This window comes from Prionailurus viverrinus, chromosome E2 (genome assembly GCF_022837055.1).
Source record: "Prionailurus viverrinus isolate Anna chromosome E2, UM_Priviv_1.0, whole genome shotgun sequence".
NCBI lineage: Eukaryota > Metazoa > Chordata > Mammalia > Carnivora > Felidae > Prionailurus > Prionailurus viverrinus.
In genome coordinates this window covers 30005914-30017950 of record NC_062575.1, presented here as the reverse complement: position 1 = coordinate 30017950, position 12037 = coordinate 30005914, and the positions used below count along the sequence as shown (strand labels likewise).

The following is a 12037-nucleotide window of genomic DNA, read 5'->3' as shown; positions in this document are numbered from 1 at the left end:
TTGGCTCTATTTTCCCCATCCCCGAATTTAGCCCAGATAACTAAGTTTTTGGTGTCGTTGGTCTATAAGTGCAAGAAACACTTCTAAAAAAATCAGCATAATATTTCTCATTTCAACACCCAGGGCACTGACAACCAGCCCCTTTCAATAGTCTGAAGGAAAAAAAAAAAAATACACACATTTTGCGTTTTCCAATCTGATTGAACCTGGCAGGAACCATCTGCGCACGTGTAGACATGTCGGGTGATCACCCGTGACTCCAATAGGCTGGCAAATTAGGCCAAGTGTATCTTTGTGTCTACAATTATCAATTTCAAATCCTGGAAAGATGTCTATGGAACAGAATCAGAGGGAAACGGGACTGTGCCTCATGTCTCGGTGCAAACAGCCATTGTTCAAGACCGGTTAGCATTACTGGTGGTCCCTTCTTCCTGAAGCTTCCACTCCTAGGCTGGGAGCATCTGCTGTGTATTTTTCATTTCTTTCCCATTTTGAGCAATTTGGTTTGTAAGCTCCATTTCCTTGTGGCTTCCTGGAGTTCCGATGACAAACCGCCACACTTTGTTCCTGTCCTTTAAGGTCTGAAAAGGCACTGGAGAAACACACGAAATTTGTTTCTAATTTTGCGTCTGCCAAAGCATTCCTGGGGTAACAATACAAGCCTGTAAAAATAGGAGGCACCATCCCTCTAATTCCACAAAATCAACAAATCCGAAAGGAAATCAGGCACAGTCCTCGAAAATGCAGCATAAATATTTTTACACCCACCCCCTCTCTTTCTTTAGCTGCTGAAAACTTGTTTCTGAATTATGATTTGAGATCGCATATTTATCCGTTTATGTCTCCCACAGATAATCATGACATAAGCAAATGAAAAGAAACACGAGGGCTTTCTTCTTTTTTCCTGGTTTCGTGTTTTGTAAAACCAATGTCCCTAAAGACAATTTAAGAGAATGCGGAATCCAATTTCCTCACGGGTGTTAAGAGTTTTATTTTTAACTCGACTACTCAAAATAATAGGCGTCCCCCACGTGCTCTGATCCACAGTTGGAGGAAACGCACCCACAAAAGCAGAATCATCTTTCCAGTTTCGTTTTTAGATAATTCAGAGCAACTTAGAGTTCTGAATTCCTGAATCCTGGCCAAGGTGATGTCATTAAATCTATAATGAAAACAGTGTCACTGAGAGAATTAATTCATTATGGTGGAATTAAGTTAAATCCTTTATGATATGCCATTAAGCACCCATACTAACACGCCTGCATCCATCTAAATGGAACACATTCAAATACAAAAAAGAAAAACAGGCTCCAGTCTCAAACCTCATAGAATATTGGGTAACTTCCAAAGTGAAATTCATATAACTACTAAGAATATTGATAAATCTCATGGTATTTAAGCATCTTAAGATATTTTAAGTGTTGCAGTGGCCAAATACTTTGTGGTTTATATAACGTCTTCGCCCGAGGGGGTAAACTTACCGTCTAAATCATTATTATGTATTTGATAAATGTTTTTGCCTTGTTGCTCTGTTTCCTCAACAGCCAAACAGCCCCAAGGACTACCCAACATTTCAATAATCTTCAAAATAGCATTACCCTCAGTCCGGACACGATGAAACTGTGATGCCAGAGTCTGAAGTAACTCAGTCAAGATCTTAAGGACATTTCTCATCCCCGAACTTAGCGTGCAATGGACAAATACTTATTTTGTTAGGTCCTGCAGACAGAAATGGACAATGTCACCTCTTCCCCGTCCGCTAGGATTTTAGACTTCGGTCCACAGCCATGACATCATCTTGTCAAAATCTATCCCCTAGAACCTGGGCAGAAAAGGAGGAACTACGTAACTATTAGCCAGGCACTTACAAGGGGTTATTTCTGCTTCTAACACCAAATTTCTGCTGAGTCCAGGGAAACTTCCAGCTTCCTCTCTATATCCTGGCTCACCATATACTTATCTAGAATAATGACTGCTTGTGAAGGGGGTTGGGTTCCTTAGAGAGAAAAAAAATTAAGACGGTATTCGACACGAAAACTTGGATGTTAATAGGGTTTTTTTAAATAAAGGTTAAAAAATTAGGTCGTTTCCTACTAGTGAAAGAACATGCATTTTTAGAAGGTAACAAAAAAAAAAAAATCACAAATCGCGTTCAAAGCATCTTGCTTCTGACACATGGCTGGCGCTTAAGTGACAAATGGAAATTTCCTGAGCTCAGTAAAATGACTTGACAATAGGCTGCATATAGTTTCTACCGAAGCTGGTTGTCAAAAAAGTTGTAGCAATCATGCTTATCGTTAATGATGACCAGCCAAGCTCTTTGTCTGCAAAGACCATGGGCCAAATATTGTCATAGCCCGTCACTGGCTGTGCAAACCTTTTTTGTTACCACCTGGCAAAGAAAGAAATTTTATTTTTACGGATTGGCTCTCTTTACAACAAATATCACCCCAAACCCTTGAAATAACAGAAAGAATCCAAAGGCCTAGCCAATGACCTGCTCGCTTTATACAATATTGATAGGACAACCCCTAGGCAACAAAGGAATTCTGATGGTGCCTTGGTTCTCTTTGTAATGGGATTTGGCCAGGATCAGGAAAAGCATGTATTTATTTTTTATTTATTTACAGTGTATACCCTGCCTGCTTCTCAAAAGGTTTAGGATGGCTTACAAAAACAGAAACCAAAGCAAAACAGGAAAACTATATGCATTAAGACTGGTGCAGATATAAAAATAGAATTTTTTTAAGCAAAAAAAGAGAAAGGAAGGAAGGAAAGAAGGAAGGAGGAAAGAAAGAAAGAAAGAAAGAAAGAAAGAAAGAAGAAAGAAAGAAAGAAAGAAAATTATCCCAGCAACCATATCACCCGCAGCATTCAGTTAATATATACTGTGTTTGAACTACGCAGAAAATATATTCCTGTTTTGCCTTTAGGCACCTGCCTGCTAAGTGCCCTCCACCAGCCAAAAAGGAAGCAAGGAGTTGATCTTTCTTTGGGCTCTATTTTGCCCAGTAGGAGAAATGAGACCACAGCTCAGCTGATGTTCACCAAAAAGCCGATTCTCGTTCCCAGCAGAGACTTTGCAACCACATGATAAATCGATCGAATACCACCCTGGGTGCCCCAATTCTGGTGTATTTGCTGAAAAGCATGCACTCTATGGAGTTTCTCTCAACTTTGGAAAAAAAAAAAAAAAAGTGGGGGTGGGGCATTTCTCTCCTTTCCTCTAATTTTTTTTTTCCTAATTTTTGTTTTGCCCTTATATGTAAGCCTCCCACCTTTGGAAGGGTTCATGTAGCGAACTGTGCATTTTCCCTTGTGTGAGTAAAGGACAAAGTGTCTGCTTTCACTTCAAATTGCTTGGTCCTCAATCAACATCACCATAAATGTGACATATGCATATTAAATCCAAATACTTTATTGGTGCAGATAAATATGATTTGTAAAAAGAGTCAAATTAACAATCCATTACATACTAATGGGTTCTAATCAATAAGTTTAATTTGACTAAAAGGAGAGGGGAGGGGGGCAGAAAGGGACTCAATTACACCCAAATGGTGCAATTTAAAATTCTAAAGGTGACTGCCTTCTACAACTGCTGAACCACAGTCTGATTTAGGGGCTTATGGACCCAAGGCCTAAACTCTGTTGAAATTGAATTTCTGTCTGTGGTTTACCCACTCATGTTTCCAATTGTTTTTCTTTAAAACAAACAAACAAACAAACCCACATTGCTTTAAATACAAAAAGAAGTACAAAGAATAAAAAAGCAAACGACCTTCCACAACCCAGAAAGAACAAATATTTTTTAAATGTCATATTTGCTTCAGATTACTTTAATAAAAATTAAACAATGCACATAAAACCGCTCTCTTTTCTCCGCCCCCCCCCCCCCCCCCCCCCCGCCCCGTGACCCTCTCTCCTTCCCCTCCACCTCCTCCAGAGACTGGACTGAAGGTTGTCTGTTTCCTTCTTGCCTTCATTTCTGAACATTTACTCCCTCTACAGAGACCCCACCCGCCAGGCATAGCGTCACTTGGGGTGTTCGTAAAATCTGCAACTTGCTTTTTGCACTTGACAATCTGATGCATCCCTTTTAACGTTCCACTATACGATTTGGTTTTTTATTAGCTCGTTAGCCGTTAACTGCTCATTTATTCCCCTACTGATGGACAGTTAGAGTCAGCCGGCTTACGATGGTTATTCTGATGTCTGATACATAGGAAAAAGGTGCCCGGGTTCCTTTGATCACGGAAGTTGATTTCAGGTACTTGCACAGGCCACAGCCTCTCCTCCGGGGCTCCATCACTGGAGAAGCAAGGTAGAAAAATCCCTTCTTCCTTGGCAGTGGCTCTCTATTTTATATGAGGACCCTGTTCCTGGCAGTTTGGCTCAAGCTGGCCAAGCCCTTGGAGCATGAAACGTGTCCCCTTTCCCTCCGCTCCCTGCATCCCCCTCTCTCTCTGGTCCTGCTCTTTGGCAAAACACAGAGCCTGAATAAAGGAGACGGACGAGGCTTCCGTTTGCAGGGGCTTCCGCCTCTTCAGATGGGGCGTCTGGCGTCTGCGACACACCCACGATCTTTGGTGTCAGCCTGCCCCCTAGCGTCGCCGGCGGGTCCGGCATCTGACGGCGGCGAATCTGCAGCTGCTAACCAGGGGCGCTCGGCTCCAGCCGCCCTCCCGCAGAAGGGGAACCGAGCCCAGCGGACTATCTCGCTATCTTCTGGGTGGCGAGGAAATGTCAATTATACACCCAAGGGATGTGGTTTATGAAAAACTAGAAAGAATGTTTAAATTGTGTACGTAAATTGTTTTGTTTTACAAGCTGGGGTAAATCAGCACATTTGCAGCCCATGTTTATCTGATCCCCTCCGTAAGACTCTTTTTGAATGTATGCCATTGATGTGGGGTGAATGCCTATGCAAAACATAACCGACCCCTAAATTCAATTAGGGCATCACGGGGGGGAAATGGAAATTTCGCTTTGGGGTTAGTTAGTCAAGATTGCTGAGAACTTCTCGGGATAGTTCCTTGGCTGTAACCGAAGACTGAAATCGAAGGATAAAATTTCCAACGGATGCCGGGCAGTCAGAACATTGGCTCGGGCTCGCCCTTTTAAGAAAATGATGGCAGACAAAATGCCCTTCTTTTACCCGATTTCTAGCTTATTTTTTTGGAAACGGTCTTCTTCGTGTTGCCCCCAACAGATAGCACATTGATGAGGCTGGATAGAGGCTGAATTAACATTCTGTCCCCTGATGGTAATACACGACGGAAGACGGGAATACCTAATTCCACAGGGAATACCTAATTCCACCATCAACTGGAAGAAAATACCCCAAGGGAAAAAAAATTATTTGAAAACAGTGTTTTATTTTTATGAAAGTCTGAGCACACCCCAGGGAGGCAGTTGATGGGTGAAAAGGAGGAGGTGTTTAAATGGTGTGTGTAAACTGCTGTGTTTTGCATGCTGGGTAAATCACAGATAGAGGTCACAGCGATGAGAAAAGTTTGAGATGGCGTGGAACCCAAGCGGGAATAATCCCTTGGCTTTGACCGTGGGTTGCTGAACCCTAATCACTGATAACAGCCGTCAAGCGGCTAGCGGAGAAGCTCCACTTTATATTGATGTGGCATTTACTTCTCCAGAAAGTCCCCCACTCGGGCGGGCACTTATGGCAAGATAATTAATAGTCCCCTGAGTTATAGATTCTGAGCTAAAGGTAACAGTACATAATAGAAGTCAAGGTCACCCATAATACAGTAGCTTCTATAACAAAGGGGGATTATTACTGCAATTACCGTCCTGTTGGAAAGATTTTTTAAGTTTTCATCATTTTAATTCTTAAATCTTCCTCTTGCCAGTGACGTTTCAACTCCTCGGTTTATGGCGGAGAAATAAAAGCCTCTCCTACACCGCTACAAAAGCTTTCTGTCCGGAGCATTCAAGTGGCTTCTGGCGAGGTCGAGAGACCAGAGAACAGGAGAACGGTGACCCTGTTTAGCAGTCAGGCCTTGAAAGACTCCTTACACACCGAATTTGTCTTCCTTGTGTTATCCCTTCCGAGGCCACATCAAACAAAACACACTCACATCCCACGGTAGATGGAAGTTTGGGGGTTTTTTCTACCCCCCCCCCCCCACCCCGTGCAGGATGGGAAAGAATTTTCTGGTTTTGCTTCTAACAGTGACTTTTTTACCCCTAGGTCTCAAACATTTTTGAAGGGCCTTGAAAAGTTTGAGCTTCTGGCCCTTTGCCTGTCGTGTCCTGTGAAGGCAATGGCTCTGTTTGCCAAAACCTAAACAGGACCCGAACGCGAGAGCACGTTTCCCACCCAAACTATTTAGTGTCTAAATTTGCTCCTGCCTGGAAAAACTCCAGTTCCTGACGTTGAAACCAGAAACAAAACAAAACGGAACCTGTTTTAAAAGCTTCTAAAAAAAAAAAAAAGCGGGGGGAAGGGGGTTCAGATCTTAAAATTGTAATTAATTTAATAAGACATCCCGCCCGGAGTAGTAGATCAGAAGCTACGTGTGCCATTTGGGAGAGCCTGGGGACAGTGTCCTCCGAGTGCTTTCCGAAATGGTGGCTAACTAAGACGGCACTCGTTTCTGTGACCTGGACGGTCTTGCTGTCTTTCTGTTCTGGACAAAAGAACGAGCAGACACAATCATCTTTTGAGAATGATGGCATCGTCATTGTCTGCATAGCAGGACTGTAATTAAGCACCAGAAATAGGACAGCTGAGAATGGACAAAAGCGGGGGGGGGGGGGGGGGGAGGGGGGAGGGGAGGGGGGAGAAGAGTGAAATGGCATTGTGGGGCAAAGATACTAGCTGAAATCCAGTATACACATGGATGAGGTCATCCCAGGAAAGAGTGTGTGTCCAGATGGAAAAAAGGGAGGGAGGGAGGGTGTGTCCAGAGGAAGGGGGGGCCCAGCGGCCTGCTTAAGTGTTCTAGGCCCACCTCACATGCCTCCTCCTCCAGGTAGACCTTGGGGAGGTCTCCTGGAAGAATTATTCCCGTCTCAAAATTTTACTGGGGGCCTGCTATGTGCCACGTGGTGTTTCAGGTGCTGGGGATCTTCAGTGGAGACACCCCAGGTCTCCCTGGCTTTTTGTGGATACTAGAATGTCAATTCCAGAAGAACCCAGCCATGCCCAGTTCTGGGAGAAGAGCATTCCAGGAAGAAGGGACAGAAGTGACAAGGGTCAGAGGGTGGGAATAAGACTGGTATGTCCCTGCAGCCTAAAGAAGGCCAGTGTGCATGCGGCCGAGGGGTGGGTCAGGACTCCGCTGAATCCATGCATGGGTTGTGGACGCCAACCGACTCTGGGTGCTCCCCACAGACCTCACTTGTGCTCAGCAGGTCGGTGCATGAAGGCATATTAACCAAGAGCTGATTCTGAAACTAAACTCACCAGGAAGGTTCAAAACGGACACCGGGAAAACCTTCGTTGTCTTTGATTTTTCTCATCTCGTGGCTGATGAAGCTACATAAACACGTACCTCTTTCCCCAGATCAGAAGGTCAACAGCAACTCGTCTAATACCCACCCAGTCAGTACAGCCCTTGTGGAGGCTTGAAGAACGTACGTGCGACAAAGGGGCACACAGGAGTTCGTTGTAGGAATGAGCAGATGGGTGCCTGGATTTCAGAATTTGTTTCTCACTAGGCTCCAAGGGTTTGGGGCCTGAAGAAAGAGAATTGGCTTATTCCAGTTCCTACCAATCCCCCTGAGTATTTTCTAGAGATCCTCTTTGGTGAGTAGTGTCATTGAGCATCGGACAGCAGGTTTAACCCCAGCTAGGAACTCTGAGGTTCAGGGAGGGGGAGTAACTTGCCCAAGGTCACACAGCCAACGTAGGGCTGGAATTCTACGGGGTGCTCCCTTCATTGTGCTCTGCTTCTTTCTTGACAGGTAAAGACGGGCAGAGAAAGAAGGTTCAGAATACACACCAGATGGGCATTACTCACAAAAAGGGACCTGGACCATAGGGAGAGCTCTCTCCCACTTTCCTCACTGGTCCTGCTCTGTAGGCTCACCCACAGCAGGGCCCTTTTGGCAGGGAACGCCGGGCTCCTGTGTATGCGGGGCGTGAACTTTGAGTGGGCACATCCTCTCAGTTTGTTCATCTGTAAAGCGGGTACAGTTTTAATATCTTTCTCACAAGGTGGTAGACGTGGTACATTAGCCTATGAGAGGTTTCTGCCAATGCCTGGCATGCCATAAGTCCTCAGTAAATAATAGCCATTGTCAGCATTATTTTTTTACGATAGAAAATATAAAAAATACACACACAAAAATCACCCATCATCCCAAACCTAGAGATAACCATAGTTAATATCCTGGACATTATCCTTCTAATCTTTCTTCCAAATACACACACACACACACATACATACACACACACACACAATTTGCTTATTAATTTCTGGTATATTATAAACATTTCCTGTGTCACCGGATTCTTCCGAAATGGGGTTTTCATGGCTCTTTTAGCCAATATCTTATTTTTGGAAATTTAATTTTGTTAATAATTTGCTGCTGCAAGTAAGGCTTCAGTAATTGTTCTTATATGTAAAGCTTTATAAATATGTATGGTAATTGTGTCTGGATGATTCCTAAATGTGGACTTGCCCAGTCACCAGGCATGCCCACTTCTGAAGCTTTGTGTAGAAACTGCCGAAACGCCCTCCGAAAAAGGTGGGCCACTTCCTACTCTCCTGAGCAGAATACACGAGAACATATGCCCGCATTTCCACCAACCCTCGGCATCATCACTTTAAATACTTTTAGCTTTTAGATAGGCCCCAAATATTACATCCTGTTGTTTTAAATCCCTTGATTGGCATGAAGGTTGAATCTTCATCTGTTTTTATTCATTTACGAAGTGGCTGGTTAAGTCTACTTTTTTTTTTTTTTTTTTCCTACCGGGGTATTTGTTTCCGTCAACCTTGAGAGAGGGTGGTGTATACTTGGGATGTTTTGTCACTGTGTTAACTGAAACAGATCGCCTGTACTGTGTTTGTGGTCTTCTAGTATTTTAGTCAAAACGTGAGAGTCACACGAGCTTGGCGTGCTGTTCATCTGACTCTGGGCTTCGGTCGTTGGTGACTGGCCAATCACATTGTTGTTTATTCCTGTCCCCAAGACTGTTGTTCCTGGGGCGGGGCGGGGGACGGGGGGCGCAGAAGGCAGTCCAATAGGGTTTCACTTTTATGACTTTCGGAGATATATATTTTTTTAATTTGAGAGAGAGAGAGAGAGAGGTAGAGGGGTAGAGGTAGAGAATCCCAAGTAGGCTCCACACTCAGAGCACAGAACCGTGAGATCATGACCTGAGCCAAAATCATGAGTCGGATGCTCAACCGACTGAGCCACCCAAGCGCCCTAAGATCTTTTTGCTTCATATCAGAGCCCTACCTGGAGCCCCAGCACCATCCACCTTCTCGAAACAGCACTCTTTAGGGGCTGTTGATGTTGCCACTTGGACTCCTTTCTTATCCTCGTGATACACATTTAGCACCCGAAGTCTCTAGTGGGTCCCATCTTTGAACAAAGTGAGGAGTGGGTGGGAAAAGGAAGAGGAGTTAGTGTTATTGTTTTTTTTTTTTAAGCAACCTAATTTAAGTGCAAAAATCAACTTTCCTTCTGAACAATGTGGCAACAACCTGAAAGCTGTGAATGGTGGAGCTAAAGCTGGGGTACTTGTGAGGAAAAGCTTTTATCCAAAGCCCCGGGGGAGAAAGCTGACTGTTTCTGTGCTTACAAAGGACATGCTGACCTGCAGGGATAACCCACCACAGCCCTCCTTTACCTCCTCAAGGATCTTTTCTTTGTCCCCATCAGTGATCCCAGAACAGGGACTACATGTCTTCAGATGGTGTAAGGGACATTCACGCCCCCAGCTTCCATTCCCCCTCCTTCTGGTAACCGGTCTCCTCTTTTCCTTTGGCAAATCCCATTCTCAGTTCATGAGTCTGGGGAGAAGTTGGCTCCCATACCAGCTCCAGGGGTGGGGGGTTTGGCTCAGGTCCATCCAGTCAGAGCTCCACAATACTCGTGGCCTCCATTAGGACAATGGGGGATGGGCACGTGATCCAATTGAGGCCAGTGACAGTCAGACCTAGAACTGTGGCCCAAACCATCAGTGATGGGAGCCCTCTCCTCCGCCAGGCGCAGAGCTGCTGGCGGCCATCTTGCCACTCTGGTCTCCCGCAGAAGGAAGCCGAGGGGATAGATGAGGTAATGAGCCTGAGCCCTGAGACACTAGTGCGCCCACGGATCAAGCCATGCCTGAGACCCACTGTGGGACTTTTCAGTGGTGTGAACCAGTCAACTCCCTAATTTGGCATGGGCTCTTTTGAGCTGGGTTGTGGTCACAGGAGTCCTGATTAATGCAATCTATTCGGTAGATTGCCTTGAACATCTGAATTGTGGATACTCATCGCGGTTCTGGGGTTCTCAGCTAAGGCAGGGTGGAGTGGGGTGGGGTGAGTAGGGGGTAGGGCCATGAGCTCACAGGAAAGGGACCTAGAAAAACACATGTGAGGAATAGTTGAAGAAACACAGAGGGGGACTCCAGGGAGATGTGACAGCCTGTTGTCATGGAGACCCCACAGTGTAGACCACTGGATGAAGGATTTTTAGAGCTGGATTTTAACTCCGCGGGAAGAAAAGTTACCGACTCTCTCGGATGTGAGGAGGTAATGAGTTCCCCTCCCCTGTGGGCGTGTAAGACGAAAGTGTCTAACAGGATGTCATCAGGGAGATTCAAGCAGCAGGTGCAGGTTGAACTAGATACCCTTGACATTCCTGCTAACCCTGAGCCATGATGAATCTGTTTTCAGGATGAAGAGGTTAGTGTTTGAATCAGGTCTTTCTCATTTGTGACCCAGCTTTTCCAGCAGAGAAATTATGTTTATGAGGGTAGAGTTGCTATGGAGACAATTAAAATGACAGATTCCGTGCTTAAAGCAAAGAAATAGAGATACTGCCTTTAAGAGTATGGCCCCTGCTTCCCAGCCCCAAAGCCCTGTGCACTTCTCCTGTTACCCAGAGCTTGCACATAAACTGGGAGACTCCTCGAAAAGGAACTTGGCTCCCAAAGTCCCAGAGTTGGAGGCGAGTTAGAACAGGGGCAGAGTCACCATCTGGACGCTACCCCCAAGGTTTGCTTTAAGAGGGTGTCGGGAGGCCCAGCTGGGGGTTCTGACTACAGCCTCTCTTCTCCTGGCCAGTTCCCACGCGGTATGGGGTCCCCAACTCTGGGGCCAGACTCTCTCCTTCTCTCAACCCAGAACCTCTGTTCCTTCTAAAATAGAGGCGGAGTCTGCCAATCTCTCCTACATTCTCCACAGAAATGACCTTGCCGCGTCTTTCGGCCCTCTTTTTTTTTTTTTTTTTTTTTTTTTTTTTTTGAGATGTTTATAAATCACCACTGTACATGGCATTCATGGTCGGGGCATTATTTTGAGGATCGTTTAATATTAAAAGAATTTTCTTCCAGTTAATGGTGTTTGTTTTTCCACCGTGATGCTTTTATAGTGTGGGCACGCGCCTACGCATGAGCTCAGTTGCTGTTGGTGAAGTCCAGTTAAAATTCATGGGAAACAATTTCCAAAATACAGATTAGCTGTTTATAGGCTCTTTTGTTGTTGTTTTTTTTTTTTTGAAGGAATCTATGTATTTTTTTACGTCAGCCATTCCTGAACCACAGGTGTTTTTGTGGCATTTTTGTGGGCCTCCTGGAGCCATTGGGAGGCAGCTGTCTTTTTACTGAACTTCCTCTAAAGCAAACATTAGAAGCTTCCTCCTTATCTCAGAGATCTCGGAGCCTTCCCTGTCTCCTTTTCCTGTTAGTGACTTCCCTCTCCCTCCTTTGGGTAAATACTTATCATGTCTGGGACCCTGATGATTCATAATCCACGAAAACAAAATGTACAGATGTTTGGGGTTTTTTTTTAAATGGGCCAAAATGGACACTTTTCACATCTCACTCCTCGGGGTATTTTATGGTTGATTTTTA

At 44.9% G+C, this 12037-nt stretch overlaps 1 long non-coding RNA gene across 1 annotated transcript; it reads left to right on the top strand.

Annotated features, from left to right (window-relative positions):
• The first annotated feature begins 4205 nt into the window (after window positions 1-4205).
• Window positions 4206-11461, top strand: LOC125153319 (uncharacterized). The gene is made up of 4 exons (XR_007147458.1): window positions 4206-4267; window positions 7527-7768; window positions 7927-8152; window positions 10186-11461. It is a non-coding gene; the product is annotated as an uncharacterized LOC125153319 (long non-coding RNA).
• Window positions 11462-12037: the final 576 nt, after the last annotated feature.